The 19083-nt window shown below is 33.8% G+C and overlaps 1 protein-coding gene and 2 long non-coding RNA genes across 3 annotated transcripts in view; 1 reads left to right on the forward strand and 2 right to left on the reverse strand.

Moving 5' to 3' along the window:
- The window catches only part of LOC138125669 (5-hydroxytryptamine receptor-like), a 256405-nt gene that overhangs the window by 81607 nt on the left and 155715 nt on the right, over positions 1-19083 (reverse strand). Inside the window, exon 2 of the mRNA XM_069041104.1 lies at positions 11905-11951. The gene's annotated coding sequence lies outside the window, so the exon portion shown is untranslated. The remainder of the gene's footprint in view (positions 1-11904; positions 11952-19083) is intronic.
- On the forward strand, positions 7948-9644 carry LOC138126630 (uncharacterized). The gene is made up of 2 exons (XR_011157884.1): positions 7948-8959; positions 9017-9644. It is a non-coding gene; the product is annotated as an uncharacterized lncRNA (long non-coding RNA).
- LOC138126629 (uncharacterized) lies at positions 9193-10092 on the reverse strand. The gene is made up of 2 exons (XR_011157883.1): positions 9660-10092; positions 9193-9594 (listed from the first exon to the last, which is right to left on the reverse strand). It is a non-coding gene; the product is annotated as an uncharacterized lncRNA (long non-coding RNA).

The following is a 19083-nucleotide window of genomic DNA, read 5'->3' on the forward strand; positions in this document are numbered from 1 at the left end:
CATTTGAAGATTTGACGTTTGTTCGAAAATTTGATATAAACAGAAGTTGTAGTACCTACCTAGCTTATCTGTTTATTTTCCAGATTGATCTACCAACTTGCTTTATTGAATTGGCTTTCATTTATCAATAACTTATTTCACTTTTGACACTTTTGACATTTGTATTTTGGTACGGTTTTACCATAAACATTTCATGATTAACTTTCTTATCTTAGCGAGGAAGTTGAATTTTCTCACCTCAAATGAGGTGTCCACAGCCTACATTTCTAACCGGTAGGGAAAAAAATATTAACAGACGTGACTACGTAAGTGAAAAGCTCATTTATTAATGGAAAAAGTAATACTTGCAGAGTAATTTAACTTAACTAACAAGTCTGGTAGTTGAAATTGTAACGTATTTCTTACACTATATAACGGGCCTTCAAATAAATTTATATTTAGAGCAACCTATGGAAATTCAACTGTTTGCAACATTTTTCCAGCGTAGAAAATGATACAAGAAACGTCTGACATTTAACGAAATAAAATTAGGTTAGAAAATATTTTTAATTTTTGTAGTGCATTCTCCCTATTCCCCCTCCACGGAATATGACAATATGAAATTGGGAAAAAGCTTACTATGTAACCTGTGTAACTCCGGAGAATAATTGGTTACCTACAAAAATTACTTTACACTGTTAACAGAATTAGAATGTCGCTTAGGCCTACTCTAAATATATATTTATTTGAAGGCTCCATATTACATATAAAAAAAATCTTGTATGCTGTATAATAAAAATTTTAGGAAATAAGTAGTTGGGGTTTTCAAGAAATAATACTCCTGTAAAATTTGAAAATGCAACTTATATGTGAATCTGAAAATGTCTACTTTAACCAAACAATCTAGAATTAGATATAACAGAGTTTGTTTAATAATGTACGATATAATTATTGCTTGTTTAGCCACAAGGACGAGAGATAAAAAGAAAATCAATTCATCTAATGTAGTAATGCACTTTATACGTCTATCAAGTTTAATTTCGCACGGTAAATATTTACTCAATGCACTTTACTTGTGAAGTCTCCATTTCCTGGTCAAATATATATTAAACAATATTCGTCACTAGAGGTCAGTCTACGAACGACTGCCTTTCCTAACTGAAGTGCATCCATTTAAATAATGTTTGCATTTTATTTCGTTGCTGCTGACTCAATTGGAACAGAATTCTGCCTCAATTTATTTCGATGTCAACACATACGACAGATCCACAGTGAATACCGATAATTTAATTAAATTTATTTGTGAAAAAATATATCCGGTCGGGGTTTTGATTTTGTTTAAATCATTTCTGTGTCAGACATCTTTACGATAATGGATGAAGATAAGACTTGATAATAAAATTTCGTGAACCGAGTGGTTTGTCTTTTTCACTGGTTTTATATTTTACTACCCTGTTAAAACTCGGCTACTAAATTGCTTTATGGTCGATTCCTCTTAATCTAATTTGTGCAGTCGTCAGCTCGTAAATAATCCGAAATTATTGTTTCTTATATTGCGATGGTAGCTTTCAATATGTTCTGACAGTTTCTGTGTCACGAAAAATGGATTGCACTCCGATTTTCTATCGACGCAGATATTGCAAGTTTAATAAATCGGGGATTTAGAATTGGTATTGTTTCGGTGGAGGTGAGACGATGGGGAGGAAAATTAACGAAACGAGGTCTGGCAAATAAGCTTTCCATCAACGTTTTCATTCGTTAGAGCTTTAGCTTTTTTATTGCAGAATTTCCAATATAGTGTCCTGTTTATCTTCTTCCTTTTTTTAATCAACCTTTGTCCATCACTGTGTAATCTCTGCGACTCCGATTATAAAGAGAATCCCGGTTCAAACAATAAAATACACTTTGAAACGGATATACCTCAAAAGCGAAGCAAAACGGGGGTTACTTGACCTCCACCCCCACTTTATCAATGGAAATGAGGACCAATCATTACAGTAATAAATCCTTTAAAACCCGACAAGATAACAGAGGCGTAAGGGTTCATCAATTTATTTTAGGGGCTTTAAATCGTTTCTATGGCATGTAGGAAATAGGGTTGTCTATGAATGAGCGGATTGGTTGTCCAGACGTTTCGCGCGATTCGGTGACCTTCATCAAAACATGAGATCCGTTTTTACTGACACTTTCGATGTGGAAGAATTACAGTTTTCATTTCTTACGTTAAAAAAAAATGCCTGAAAAATTGCAGGCTTCTCCAAAAAAAAAACCAAGTCAATGAAATTTTTCGTACGAGAAGTGTGAATGGCGACAAAGAAGCTAAACGGATGATTAAAGCACCGAAAACGCCATTAGCTGATTCGGTTTAGATAAATATATTTTATTTTTTTCGATTAGTGCTTCAGTTGGCAACTCGGTCGTGTACAAATAAACTTATATTTATTTACCATCTGGTCGTCTGAAATAAAATTATCCTCTGGGGTATAAAGTTTTTCAGCGTGGATTTTCTCGATAATTGCAAAAGTTTGCTATTATAGTCGTTTTGAGCCAAGTGGATGCTGCACAATGCACTGCAGACTGTTGGAATTGACATTGTGAAGTGTTCTTCTCCATTCGAATGTCTTCCACTGAATCACTTCTTCTTCCTCTTGGCAAGACCTTTGAAATTCTGGTTAAGGTTAAGTGTCTTTGTAAATTGGAAACCCCCGTACATACAGCTTGTTTGATGTAATCAAAAGTGGATTGGTGTTTACCTCAATTTAACTCGTGCAAGGTTCGATTTGATTTATAAACTAATAAATCCATTGTTACCGAATATGACTAGACTTATCGATAATGGAATCGCACGTTTGAATTATATTTAATCACATATTTCTAAAAGTCTATTTGTGTATGTTTAATTAATGTAATTAAATTTTGTTTTAAAAGTAAATGCGACTACATACAATTTTGTAATGGCCACCGCTTCGCTGTTGGATAAATCACTTTTAACAGAAATTCTCTTTCACGGGTTACGGAAGGCGGATTTTTACTTGTGTCAACTTTGGAGAGGTTGTCAAACAGATTCAAGGTTTATCAATAGCCTAGCAAACATTGTTATTACGCCAAATAATCGCTTAATGGATTTAATGAAGAAGAGTATTCGAAATTGTCGACAATAAACTGTGTGCATGATATTTACTGATAAGATAAAAAAAATCTATAAAAATGCATCCATTTCGAAACGACGAACAGAAGCACCAATAAGCAGTCAAAACAAATCTTGTTTTACTCTCAAAAGAATACTCTGCTCAATTAAAATCACAGTTTGCCGCAACCTCTTGAAGGTTTCACTTGGTTATTCAAGGAAATGTATTTAGTTATCATATCACAACGTAGCGGGTTCATTTTTGTGCAAGAAATGAATTGAGAGATTGTCAGTGTTCATTCTAACGTGAAACCACACTTCAAACTGACATGTTGGCGGATTACGTGTTTAATGAATTATAACATTGAACGTAACTAACAAAAAAGCTCAAATCCAAATCAATATTTGGATTCGATATGGTTAATTGTTCGAAAAAAGTCCTTAAATCTTTTACTAATTTATCGACAGATGATCTTGATTGTATTGAGCTTTGGTGATTGCTGGAAAAATAATACCATATTATTCAAGGAGCTTACAAGGTTGACTAATATTCGTAGCCGTAGACGAGAATAACCTTTAGATGCAAGTACATGTAGGTCTTTAAAAACTCTGAATGCCCGACTAATATACAGGTGTCCCAGAACTCGCGGATCAAACTTAGAGTGCGTTTTCCTTGATGGTAATGAAAGTAAAAAACGTTTAGAAAAATATGCAGGGTGCAACAGCTTTTTAGTTATGAATTAATCAAATTGACCGATAGAGCTCGATCTAATTTTCCTTTTACGAGAAAATTGAGTAGGTACCTTCCATCAATAGCCAAGCAACGTGGAATTCGTATGAATAATAAAAAAAATTTGCACGAGTTAAAATTAGTTTCAAGTCAAGCAGGGGTTAATCCCCAAATATGAAATTCAAATTCAAAATTTTTTTGTAAACCATACCTCTTTGTAACTCAATCCGTGGACATACTGTATATACATGGTGATTCATTTAGTTTCATACAATATTTTACCCAGTGGCAGATTCCGATCTCAAAAGGCTCTTAACAATAAAATATTGAATCGTACATCAAAAATTGGCAAAAATTACCATATCGGTCTTTTCACTATGAGTAAATGCCATTCTTAGCTAATTTATTAATTATTTATTCCACTTTACGTCCAATGTATAACACATATCATGAATGGCTTAATAGAAGCAAACAATTGTTGTTATAGAGAAAATATTGGTATTATAAAGGTGACTTTAGTTTCATTTTGACAACAACTCCTTCGAGTCACCTCGGCAGCTTGTTTCAACGTAAAATATTTTCATTTATCTGCGGTTCTTAAAAGGTGGTAGTACACTCTTTAACCTGCTTTATCTTCAACAATTTTAACGTTAGAACCTAGACGTTTTTGTAAGAGTGTCTAGGGGCCGGAATCTACCACCGGTTATAGTTTGTATGATACTATATGAATCACCCTGTATAAACCTTCATCAAATTGTTTCTCTACGGTAACGAAAGTAGAATAATCGTGATTCCATTTTTTAAGTTAAAAATAATTAATAGAATAATAAAATATATCCAAATTTAATTTATTTTCTAAACACCCGTAGTATCATGAGTGCAATACGTAGGAAATCCATTTTTCCGTACACGGTATCTGAACCCATGTTGTATGATCAAAATAAACTATTAAGGGTGTAGATTATTGTTATTGTAACAACATTTGGGAGACAATTTTCAATGATATTTTTAATTTACAAAAATAATGAATTAATGAAGGCTATATATTTATTGTAAATGTTAATAATAATATAATGTTATAATAGTTGGCGTAGAAAACCACTCAAATTTTGGATGTGCCGCCATGCTAGCCTCACTAATATCACAAATAATATCACACTATCATGTAGGAATGTATGTGTATAAAGCGGTCCACCTCAAATTAATCCTGAACTTTTACTACGATAGCAGAGTCCAAATCTTCGATACCTCTCATTGTCAAGTTGGTGATTTCATTGCATCGGAAGCGGTCATACTTAGTGACAAGTAAAACTTAACCTACAATAATAATTTATTATTCTTCGTCTAGCGAACTCATAAATTTTACCTATGTAGCCAGAAACTTGGCATCAGGAGCAATTATTTAGAAATCATACACTTTTCGTCCGGGACTATGGTCGGATTAGATCTACATTGAGTTTGCCGCGATCTGCATCAATGTTGGAGCCATTGCTCGCCGTGCATTTCGTTTTCTAACAGTAGACACTTCAGATGTTCGCTAAATACAGGGTTATTCTAAATGATTGTAGTCGAAGTAGGCCATGCCTATGTTATTATATTTTTGCCGCTTTCATGTGAACTGTCAGTTTTGTCTCTGACACTGTCATTTTTTAGATTGAAAAGTGTGGTGATGAGATTTTTATTTATTTTTGTTAAATTAACGATTGAATCCAGAAATACTGAGTTGTTTTGAACCCAATTTAACTCCCGTGTGTGCACGGTGTGTACTCACTTATTCACATCAATTTGACGTTTCTTTATGTGGAGCGGCAACCATAAATTTTACATTCAGTTTTCACGCCTACTTCGACTACAATAATTTAGAACAACCCTGTACAACAAACGTTATCAAAACGTAAATAGCAAACGACTACAACTTACAACTGTTTACCTATTAACACTGAAGGGCAAATCTTGCGCTATTTTTGACATTTGTTGGACATCTGATCTGACAGATGAACACGTCCACAAGTCCCATAAGGGGCGGCTCGTCTTTAACCACAGCCGAATCTGTTAAATATTGGATAATAATTTCGTTATTTCGCTTTTTTAGGGGCTTTATCTTAATGGGGATAATTTATTTGTTAAATATTTCGTGTAACTCATAAATGGATCGTGACAAATACTTCAAATGACTTTACATTTGACCCGGTCGAGCCGCCTGTGGTACATTTCTACTCCTAGGACTTGAAGTACTTCTACTCCGCTCAGAAAAAAAATGACAGTTTAACCGTCTCTATGGAGACACACAAAGGCGCGATTTTCGACCGCTAGAAGATAAAATTGCTTTTGTTTAAATCAGAATCAGAGTTTCTAACAAAATTAATTTTTGGGTCTACAAAATGACATTTGTGAGACTCCTTTTTGTTTACAATACGATTATCAACGAAGCGTTTATTTCGTTTTGTTCCAGACGCATGCACCCGCCCTATAAAACTTTCGGTGTATCATTAAACTATCGGGAAAGCTTATCAAGTAAACTGTATTTTACACTATGCATGCAGTACCCGTGTGATATTTCTTTTTGCGGTGGCATTTTCAGTGTACTTAATGTATTTGAATTATACATCGCAAACGTGGAGCGGGTGCGATAAGACTAAGTAGTGTCATAAATTTATCGATTGGTCATGTTGCCATTTCGTTTTAACACATATTTTTAATGCATACGAGATTTAATGCAACATAACCTAACAGACGTCTCACATAAAACCGTTTTCAGAGCCACTAAAAAATGTACTTTTATGCTTATTATAGCGATCGTGTAATACTTGGAGTGTGACTGTTGTTGGCGTTTTTGACGTCATAAAACACGGACGTACATGCAGTTTCTATTATCAGAACGTCCCGTTAATGTCCCGACCGTTTAACGGTGTATCAGTCTAGTTGGCGTGGCCGTCGGTTTGGTATTTAGCTGATCCGCACTAGTCTTTGTTTCCGGTCAATCCATTAACTCCTTCACATAGATAAGATTAGATAAGTCGGAACCTAGTAGGACTTGCGGGGCTCCAATCTAGCACAAAGACTTTGTACACGTTGTATTGTAATGCTACCAAAGCCGGGACAATTCGTTTGTGTATATACAGAGTGTCCGGGAAAATCTAATTACTAAGTTTTAGTTCATTTACTCTCTACTTGGTAGTTGTTTCAAACAAAACAGCAAATTTTTTAACAAATGAATTGACTTTTTTAACTTTTAGAATAATTAATTAGCCCCGTGTAACACTTTTTCCTTAATTGGTGGTGATTTAGGTACACTCGTCACCCATGTCAAAATGAAACGGTTTAAAACATTCTGCAGACAAATAAATTAAGGATAAATGGGGTTTGTGTACACAGACTGGTCGTTTCAGTGAAAAGGACACTGATTGTCATTTATGTCTGAATGTATTTAAGCTGTGCAGACATGTTTAATTAAAGAATATTTTCCCCATGTTCGAACCGCTTTCGGTTTGTAAGCTAATTTAATGTTGTTTCTCGACATTTTACAAATATACATACATTAATTCTTTTCCAGTATATTTATTGATGGAAACGTGTGTTATTATCACTTACACGTTGTATATTTCACATTTCAGCAACTACTTTTAGTTTGTTTTTAAATGTAATACACAGGAAATTGTGATGAGTAGGCGGTGTAACCGAAATTCTCAAGATTTCTGCACTTTTCTTAATTTAGGTTCGTATATTGTAGATGTACTTGAATAAATATTTACAAATCATGTGTGTGGGGTCGTCTCGTAAGTTCTCTGAGGACACTCTGGAAAAGCTGGAATACGTCAAGACGAATAAACGGTCCACGTATAAACCATCAAATTTTAATGATCCCTATTTATGCCCCCACGTAGGCACTAAAATTCAAAATTTTATACACATAATTTCAATATAAATTTATTACGACAAATTTTTCTTAAACTTCTATACTTTACTTCTGAATTAAAGTAGGTTTTTAAATTTGCGTTTATAATGTTCCAATGAAACTTTTATTACACAGAAATAAATTGATAACGCTTGTAGATTCGTAGAAAGCCAATGAATTTGAGAATTGCAAATAGTAAATTTCTAGTTTTGTTGGCAAGCTGATAACAAATACTATAAAAAAGAAGTATATGTATTAATAAATTTATCTATTTGAAAAAGGTAGATACAAAATGAATTTGTCATTTTTTCCAATGATGTTTTTTGCTTTGTACGGAGCGCCCAGAAATGTGGTAGCAAGTTTTTCGATTGGTGCCGTAAGATGACACTTTTTTACAGAGACCTTTTTTTATGCATGGCAACGCCGCTATCTAAATTGAGATAAATAAATGTCAAGAATTGTCAAACGTAAAACATTCAAATTTAAATTTTATTGAAAATGTTCAAATAGACCACCATTATGCTCAATGCATAACTGAACCCTTCGAGCAACATCTCGACAAATTTTAGTGCACAAATCGGGGGCAAAAATTGTTCGGAAAACCTCCTTAAGATATTCTTTAGAAAAAATTCAAAAATTGAATGTTGCAAGATTGAACAAATTTGGCTTTTTGAAAGTGCCATCTTGTGACACTTTGTGTAAAAGTTGCTACCACATTTCTGGGCGTACTGTAATTCGTGGGGTCGCCTAGAATAGTTATTTACATTAGAGTACGGGATGTGAATTTTCCGGCACGACAACTGGTTTCGGGCACGATGGCGCAGCCGAGTGCCTGATTAGTTGGAGGGCCGGAAAATACGTCCCGTACGACATTTGTATTAGACTTTTCGGCTGACCAAAATATTAAATCTTTTAAAAATCAAGACTAATTTTATTGTAGAATTTGGCATCGTCAATAAAGAATCGAATGCTGTGGAATCAATTCCTTGACGACCGTGACCGCTCATTTGTTTTTTTTCCTAACAAATTATTTGCCGGCTAAATTTTCACGGTCATGCTTCAAAATTTGATTTTGGTGTATTAATCGAGTGAAAAAAATGTCTAGTATATAATATAGAGTGAGTTAAATGTGACACCAGAGGCAGTACAACTAGTGGCAGGACTAAATTCTGAATTATTACCACAAAAATCGAAACAACGTTACATAGGACAATTTTTTCTCACGAAAGTATGTAATAACCATTCTTTAATTCACAAATTTTTAATAAACCATATTTTATTACAGACAGTTTTATTAATAGGTGTTTGTGGTGCCTGTCTCCGAAAGGAGTTATATACTCTGAAAATGGAAAATGTCAAGAGAAGATATTATATTGATAACTGACACAAAAACCAATATTTGTAGATCGTTTGCCATTACCAATCCAAACTGGGTTGAAACTGTGAAGAAATATATGGAAGTCAGGTTAAATTGGTATTAATACAATTAAAACAATTTCAAATAAAATTGACAAATATTTGAACCTTGATTGCCCCATGGACACAAGATTGAAGTTCCTAAAATGATTCGTGATGACTCATGGTGGCCTTCCTTCAACATCAAAAACAAAATGTACTGTGTTACAGCTACAGCTCAAACAATGGTGAGTTGTGTCACAAACTTCGATACAGTGCTTTAATCTACTTGAATTTTTAGCAGTTGCTTCCAATGTAACCATCCAACATTGAGAATTCCATCATCAGTACCGTAAGAGAAGCACCAGTACAACATATTGACATTCAACCCAGAAGTACAGAAGACAGTTACCAAATTGTTTCTGCATTGTTCTCTAAAGTGGAGAATTGTAACAATAATGTTTACAACTGTAATTTTACAAAATAAATTATGTTAATAATGTTGCAAATTATTAAAATGTCTTGTACTTAACCACTACTTCCTGGTGAAAACGAATCATCTTTCTTCAGGTGAATACAAGATTTTGGGGTTAGAAGTTTGTTTATTTTTATTTTACAGTTGCACTTTAGCACTAACAGCTAGTACTGAATAAAGTAGGTACACAAAACCATATATCAACTTCTGTGATTTAGTTTTATTGTGCAATTTTGCAGATATTTATGAAATACCCGACAATTGTCAAACTTTTTGACATATATAGCTGCCAACCCAATAGGTTGTATTTTCCCTGTTACGATTATGATTATTATTTATTGGTCGATATAAATTAAACAAACACATTTATCGGAAAAATTATACAGGGAAATGTGTTTTTTTACACCAAATTAAAGTAACGTATGGACACTTTAATTTTAAATTAACTGTGAAAAGAATAAATCAACGGTGTCCGCACATTTTTCCCGTACTCCACTAGAAATTTTTGACATTGTACGGGAAATCGCACCTCCCTTGACCTAAAGTGTAAGGTAACGCTATATTTCCCAGACTGGGAGGCCGAAAAATTTAATGTGCACATCTGCCAAAAAGAGCCTTTTGTGCTCGCCTGTTTTCAAGCCTCGGCTGCGCCTCGGCTAGAAAACTCAGGCTCGGGCAGTAATAAGCCAATACAACATTTTCCAACACCGTTTTCACATTCTTCTTGTTATATCAGTTTTTGCTGTTTAGATTTTCCAGGTATTAAATTAGACACTGCACAACTTACATATTTTTTAACTATGCAAGAGTACATGGAACTAAAACATCGTAATTTTCTTCTTTTTCTTTTCTACCATTTTTTTCATAAATTGTTTTATTCATGTCATTTCTATAGCGACATGCCGAAATGTAAGCCGACTTTATATGTATTTATTGACAGTGAACGAAACTTTACTCATTCATTTTATGATTACAAATTTTTGGTTGCAAACAAAATGTTGTGTACAATTTTGTCGCGAAATCCTTTAACATCGTCGAAATTGTTTGCCTCGGCCGGAAGCGGCCTCGGCGACAATTTTTCTCTCAGTCCGTTAAAGAACGATTTTTTCTTGATATTTATATCATGACCAGTTTATTTCTAGGATTTATACAGGATTAAATTTAAAATGTTTTGATTCCAACATTTTCTAATTATTCATTACTTGTGTCAATGCTGCAATATAGTAAACCTGACATCAGCACACAAATCGTCCAACAAATTGGTAATTTTTAAAGCGAGTAAACATTTTCACTCCCTACATCAATAGGAATGAATTAATGTTCAATCGGTTGAATTAGTATTCACGATACCATATGGACACGTTACATTAACAGATCGTATAATAAACGTTCGTAATTGTCATGATGATTTCATAATTTTCAATTTATTACGTAAAATTAGTACAATTAACAATAATACGACCGACAATATGACTTCATAATTAATTTTAATTAGCAGTTTCAGCAAAACGGAAACATATTTATTCGTGTTATATTACAATTACTGAATATACATAATGTGTACCAGTGTACAATTAAATTAACGACTCCATTTCCATTAAAGTCAATTTAACTACTTAATAATTAAAAATCTGACAAAAATTATAATGAAGACACTAAACAGTTTAGATAGTTTGCATTTTTCCAAAAATGTACCAGCACATCTTTGGAGCAAAAATTATTCGAGATTTCCATCCGTTCCTTATAAGTTCAAAAGTAAATTGTTTAACCAGGTTTAATATTTCAACTGCGTTTGCAAGTCACGAATTTTAATGAGCAAAAAGCGAATTTCTGATCTGGGTCGAAGTTTAAATATATTTTGATGAACCTATTGCGCTTGTAACATAAAGCTTTACGAAAAACTTAGGTAAAACGGAGACCAAAGCAGTGGAAAAGGCGAAATCAGACGCCTACTAGATAAGCGATTAAGACGTCCTTTTAACCCAAATCGTTTCAAATCTAAAAGCTATTTGTTTTTATGTGTTTAGAATTTGTTTATACTTTCAATATACTGTGTCTAGTCTCGATCACAACGCGATTTAAATTAAGGGCGTCTTAATCAAATAAAAGTTTTAACGAAATTGGATTTTGCGAGAATATGGTAATGCATTTAAGTGGCTCCGTAAGTTTGACCTGGTTCTGATAGCAAAACTTAACTGTAAACTGCGAAACTGGGCTTAAAACAGTTTAACTCAAAATCCAGCACTTTAACTTCTCTTGTGCAATGATTAGGTGAGAATATCGATTGATTACAGTGTACTTACATTTGTTTTATGTTTGTTGTTGAAGAGCATTGTGGGTATGTGAAGATCTGCAAGAAAAAAATCACCGGTTAACGAAATTCAAATAAATAATCATCAAAGGAGTGGCACCCCTTTAACTACGTATAATGAAGTTATTTGCAAGATAAATGGCCGACGGAATTTTTATTAATTTCGAACATTACATGAGGCAAGGACACCCTTACGGAGCTTTCACCAACCAAAATTTAAATGGGGTCATTAGTTATAGACTTTATGGTTTCAGTTTCCGCACGAACGATATTTACAAATTGTGTAGATATCCTTCAAATGTTATTTAGGTGGTTTTCGATTCGGCAAATATACAATAATTCAATCTGATCACAATTTGTAACGTTTACTAATTTTATTACGATCAACATCAAAATACACTTGTTACGTGCTAATATTTACAGAGCTTCAGAACGGATATTGTTTGCGTCTGTGAATTATTGGAAATTTGTCTAGTACATATTAGAGAAACGAGAAATAAATTAAATGACGAATAAATAATTAATCTGTCATGTCCAGAGCGGAGATCATAATCGCGCGATATTCGCTTGTAATGAAAGAAGCACAATCTTTCTCTGAATTTTTCTTTGGGAATTAATTTCTCCATGAAAAATTAACCAAAAAAAAAAGAAAAATCTAATGCTCGTGATAAGATTTGAAATTTTATGGCCGCTTTTTCGTATTACGTATTCGAGAAATGTTCCGACCCTCTTCCAGAAAACATTTTCAAGAAAATGACCGAACATCAGACTTGTCCCCCTTGGGCTTCTGTCTATAGGAAAAGGAAAAAATGAAACGACAGCAAACTGAAACTAAACTAGCGGACGTCTTATCACGGTACAGTTTGCAGCATAAGAAACTGAAGGGATAAGTCGGAATTTTTTGTCGATTCGATCAATTACCGTTTGGTTCTCAGACTTCTTGTGGCGTGTATCTGAACTCTTATGCAACCTGAAAATCAGAGACGCTTTTCAATTTAGCAAATATTTGCGACTGCAGACATCGAATATTTACAAGCCTGAAAATATCGTACAAATCATTAATTTACTTCCAGCCCGTGTACCTAGTCAACAAACTTATCTCGTCAAGGCATTTTCTTACTTTTCATATCATATTTAACGTACATTTTTCTTTTTCAGCGTTTATCTTGACCAGCAATATTCATTCATCATTAGATTTTTATTGTTAGACCCTAAAGGTCGGAGTGAAATTGGAAACTAACTCGAAATGAGGACAGAACTGATTAACATTTGAAACACCAATAAGATTTTGTGTAAATATTCAAACTTATAATACAGGTACAACAACTTTGTTTGTTGATATGTATGAAGTAAATATTAACATCTCGAATAACATAACGAATTTTGCCCTTGCATATTTTTTTTACAAAAACCAGTTCCTTTGAATTGAATACAATATTGAGTAGAAGAGTATCAAATTTTCAGCTACTAACGTTATACGTGAGACAAATTTTCCAGGTATTTTCAGTCTGGTCTAAGTAAGACACGCTTGCGTTTTTTCAAAGTTTCTTCCTCAACCTGTTGCCGAAATATATTGGAATTTCAGCAGACGTAACGTAAATTGTAAAATTATTTCATATTTGTGCATTCAGGACAAATCAATACTTTCACAAATCTTAATTGATTTTGAAGCAAGTTTTGCTTTATTTCAATTAGTTTTTTGACAGTTCCGCTTCATTTTCAAGATCTATCAAAATTGACTTATTTTTTGATATTACTAAGATAAGATAGACCAAGGAAGATACCTTTCTAATACTGACTAAAATTGAAACTACTTAGGCAGCGTTGTGCTCCTGCTTGAAAAACATTAAAAACCATTAAAACTGGAGTGATTTTACTAACTTGGCCGAGATTATCACCACCTTTTTTCACAACTCACCCTACTGAACTTCCTATAGTTACTCAGAAGAGAGAAATTTCCGAATGTTGGAAACATATTAATATTATCATATAATACAGGGTGACTTTGAAGGTTGTGCAGATATCTTAACCTGTGATAGAACCACACTAAAAGTAACGATTGAGCCAATAATGCCTTATACAAATGTAGATAATTTTCTATCGAGCGATCAAATTAATTTTTAATCGAGTCATCCACGGATTTGAATCCTATTGTCTTTTGCGATGATATGTCGAGATCTAACCTGTGTTTCAAGCTGTATTTATTGGAGCGCGGAGTTCAAGTAACGACATATGACTTCGGATTCATGGATAACTCGATTACAAATTAATTTGATCGCTCTTTAGAAAAAGGGGCCAAAAGTTTTACAAACAAAGTTTGGAAGCCATTGAATTTTATAAAAAATGGATCAAAAAAATCATAGCAGAATTTTTGTTGTCATTTAGTTCAAAATTAGATCACTTTGACAAGAACATCTATCTCAAGTCGCAAGTGTGTTTCATCAACCTTGAGAAAACAGAAATAGCTTTGGTCTATGGCGAAGCCCGCGGACATTTAGAGCTACGACGCTACGAGTAGCACGACAAATCTACGGTGAAAAGTTGCCTCAAAGGATACTTTCCAATGCACAAACCTTTGTAAACGTTGTGCAGCATCTTCGCGACTTCGGACGTTTCCATCTTGGCCACCACCACGAGAAGCTCGCATTTTAGTTGCAGAAGAAGACATTCTTCACGAAATCCAAGAGCGTCATTTCCAGCAGTCATTTTAATTTTTGTGTTTTTGGTAGTTAAACTATTAACCGTATGTAGGGAAAAATTGCATTGTTCCTCGACGTCAGCAAAATTGTATAAAATGCTCCAGTCTGTTAAATCAAGACATTGAGAAAGCGATGTGCAGTCAGTAAATTTATAAACAAGAGACTCAATCTTACATTTAGAGTAAAGAATAACCTACAAATCTATTTCAATTGTGCAATGATCAGATAAACCGATGGGATCAGAGATGTTGAGATTGGAGATAAGATTACAATCTGATATTAAGACAAGGTCTAAAAGAGAGGATTTTTGGTTATGCCTAAATCGTGTAAAGTCTGAAACAGCTTGAGAAATATTGTTATCATTTAACATATCAGTAAAAAGAGAATCAGAAAAAGAGCTAGAGGAGTAACAGTCTGCTTTCCATTTGATATTAGAATAATTAAAATCTCCAACAATTATTAATCATTTTCGGTTGAGTTTGAAGAGGCGTTTAGTGGAGGTTTGTAAACGCATGCTATTACAAAAGAAAATAAATTACTAGAAAATTTAATCCAGTGTGCCTCATACGGTTCAACTATTATATCTAAAACAGTTATCTGAAACTTATTTTTTATGAGATTCATTTTCGTATATACATACGCCTCCTCCTCTGCCATTTATCCTATCTTTTCGAAAAAGTTTGTAGTTGTTTAATTCAATCATATTATTATGTATCTCAGCATCAAGCCATGTTTCAGTTAAAGCAATTATATTAGGTGAAGAGTTTGCTATTTCCATTGAAAAATTTAGTTGAACTTAGCCATGAGAGAAGCAATATTAGCATACCTTATTTTACAAGTAAAAGGTTTGCCAGTGATTTTTTTTTCTCTACTATTTTTTGTGTCTTATTCATGTACATATTTTATGGTTAAATTATTTTCACCCTTTCCAACACGATCTGCCAACTCAGCACGTAATTGCTTCAGGTAAGATTGTTGTTGTTTGTTTTATTATCACTAATATACAGGGTGATTCATAAAGTATCATTCAAACTTTAACCGGTGGTAGATTCAAACCCCTAGACACTCTTACAAAAATGTCTAGGTTCTAAGGTTAAAATTGTTGAAGATAAAGCATGTTGAAAAGTGTACTACCACTTTTTAAAAACTGCAGATAAATGAAAATATTTCACGTTGAAATAAACTGTCAGGCATTGTTGTCAAAATGAAACTAAAGCGAACTTTATAATACCAATATTTTCTCTATAGCAACAATTGTTTGCTTCTATGACATTCATGAAATCATGACATTTGTTATACATTGGACGTAAGGTGGAATAATTTAGCGAAGAATGGCATTTAAGTACTAATAGTGAAAAAACCGATATGGTAATTTTTGCCAATTTTTGATGTATGACTCAAAATTTTATTGTCAAGAGCCTTTTAAGACCGGAATCTGCCACTGGTTAATAGTAGTTTATTTAACCAGTTCGTGTGTAAATTGGCCTTTTTTTGGCATGAGTGAGCCAGTTTAAAACGCGAGTGAAACGAGAGTTTTGATGGCCCATGAGTGCAAAAAAAAGGCCAATTTACACAAGAACGAGTTAAATACAACGTTTTTTTGTTCGACGAGCCCCTTAAATGTTCCAAATCGCTTAAAATCTTTAAAATTAGCTTGACGTTTCGTTTTGACAAATTGTGACATTTATCAAAATCCGTTCACACAGGAGAAAATTCTCAAATTCTGACATTGCCGAACAAAAAAATATTTATGAAACTATATGAATCACCCTGTACATCTTAGAAAATTTTTTGATAACTAAGAGCGCTGATTTTTTTCTCAAACACAATCTGGCCATGTCAGCATTTTTTTGTTACTTTTTGAGGTGCCGATTCTGGTCACATCTGGCATAACAACCAGAGATGGATCCAAAACTTCCAAAATATCGTTTGCCACACTGAAATCGTTATTAGAAGTATACAGTGCATTTTTTTAACTGTTGCCATAGGGAATTGCATGGTAAAATTTATACCCCCTGTTAACTTTTGTTCTGATGAAAATATTCAAACCATTTTTGGAACAAAGTTGGAAGATTTTTTAAACTATCGGATAGATAATAATTCAATATCCTAAACTGTCGAAAAAGTTGTGAAAAAAATATTTTCAAGCGCGCCGGAATAGTAATACGTCGAGCGGCCGCCAGAATAGCGTTCCTGTCGGCTCATCCAGCACCTGACCACTTTTGACTTTTGTCACTTTCATTTAAAAAATAAATACCGAGATCTCCTCGACGCTATGATTAAATTAGCTTTTGGAAGGCAGAACATCTGAACATTTATTTATTTAAAAATAAACAAAGCGTAAAAACGTTAACGCACAAAATAACTCAACAAATTACCAGAAATTGTCAAAGGAATTGTTCAAAGTGTTTTCCTTCGACTGCTAGACAATGTCCCAAGCGATCTTAAAAATTTCTTCGCGTGTTTTGTAAATGTCGCACTGTAGTGGAATTACAAGCTTCAGTTATTCTTGCCCTTAATTCCTCCAAAGTTTCTGGTTAACCTCTTATGCGTTTTTTTAACTGTTGCCATAGGGAATTAATTGCATGGTAAAATTGTTGACTGATGATCCACTGCAGATTTGGTGCTAATTTTTATTTTTGTAATAAATCATTAATAAGACTACGTAATGCATACTGTTTGAACAACGACAAGCAGTTTTATTTTACTAATTTTACTCTTCAAAGTTGAAATTAATGAACGTAAATAATTTGAGAAAAACGTAGTAGGCGATATGGGAACAAAAATTAGGTTTAATATTTTATTTTATTATTTATTTTAATCATAGCCTCGAGGAGATCTCGCTATTTATTTTTTAAATGAAAGTGACAAAAATCGAAAGTGGAGGTCGTCAGGTGCTGGTTGAGCCGACAGGAACGCTATTCTGGCGGCCGCTCGACGTACTATTATTCCGGCGCGCTAGAAAATATTTTTTTCACAACTTTTTCGACAGTTTAGGATATTGAATTGTATTCTGTCCGATAGTTTAAAAAATCTTCAAACTTTGTTCCAAGAATGGTTAGAATATTTTCATCAGAACAAAAGTTAACAGGGGGTATAAGTTTTACCATGCAATTCCCTATGGCAATAGTTAAAAAAAATGCACTGTATGCTGAAACGTTGTAAAGAACCACAGTGCAAGAGCGTATCGATTTTTCAACCGATTCATCGAAAAATGAATGAAAAATCATAGTTGGTCGATGATTTTGAAATTTTGTCTAGGGGCCTAGATGTTGATTCTAAACAACTTTTCTTAATAACTTTTTGTCGTATTTACCACATAAAAGGCACTTTATTCTACAGAAAAATAGGTTTTTTGAAAATTTCCAAGGCACACTTGACTTTTCAAAACTAAAATTATGTTAAAAATTAGTCTTTAACCAAGCAGGGGTAAACCCCAAAAAATAAAAATTTAAATCGAAATGTTTTTATCTTTTGCAAGAGTCATTTCACCTATCCGGTGACACACTGTATACGGATTTAAAACTTAACAAATGGATTTATTTCGACAACTACAAGGCGTCTTGACTGTTTCGCAGCTCAAGTAGAAGTCGTGTTTTTCATTGCGAATACCTTTCGTGCCGCCTTTAAAGAGACTGCAAGGGTAGCGGTCATAAACCCCCGTCTGCGCTATTTGAATATTAGTGAAAATGTGGGTGGTCGAAGACAACCTTAATCCATAACCGCGTATAGTTGTCCCAGAGCTGCAGCGATTTTATGGCGGGGTACCATTGTATAAACGTTAATGACACCGACAATAGGTTTAAACCGCAGGTACAACCCGTAATCGTAAATTCGTTCAAGTAGTACCCTGTAAACTGACAGGTACAGAACGAAAGTGATGATTGACAGGGCTCTGCTTAAGTCGCTTATCGGCATCTCAACAGGGGTAATAATTACTATTGCCTTGCCATAAAATCGCTGCAGCTCTGGGACAACTATACGAAGGTGAGATTTTTATAGTGCTTTTATCTTCGTAAGGAATTTTGGCTTAAGTCATAAATAAACCGAATAAGGACCCTACTTAAAGAAATTTATTGTGATATTGTACCTGTCAATCACTAGGAGAAAAAAATTACCTGGGGTCGTACTCAAAATATTTGTGGGAGACCGTCTAGTGATTAACAGGCACAATATGACAATAAATTTCTTTAAGTAGGGTCTTTGTTCGGTTTATTTAGGACTTAAGTCAGAATTCCTTTCGAAGATACAAGCACTATAATAATACCCTTTGATTTTTTAGTCAACCTTAGTCCATCGCCTCGTAAATGCTCATTCAACGATTCTTCACAATTCAGCGAAACCTTCAAAATGAATCTTAGATTCAGAATTATTTAGAACAATGTATCTTTTCCAATGCCACCTGAAATCCTTCTGATGCCATGCGAAGTGTGATACGTAGATGTCAACAATGTCTCCAACAAAATGGTGCT

The sequence above is a fragment of the Tenebrio molitor genome, chromosome 3 (assembly GCF_963966145.1).
Source record: "Tenebrio molitor chromosome 3, icTenMoli1.1, whole genome shotgun sequence".
Taxonomy (NCBI): Eukaryota; Metazoa; Arthropoda; class Insecta; order Coleoptera; family Tenebrionidae; genus Tenebrio; species Tenebrio molitor.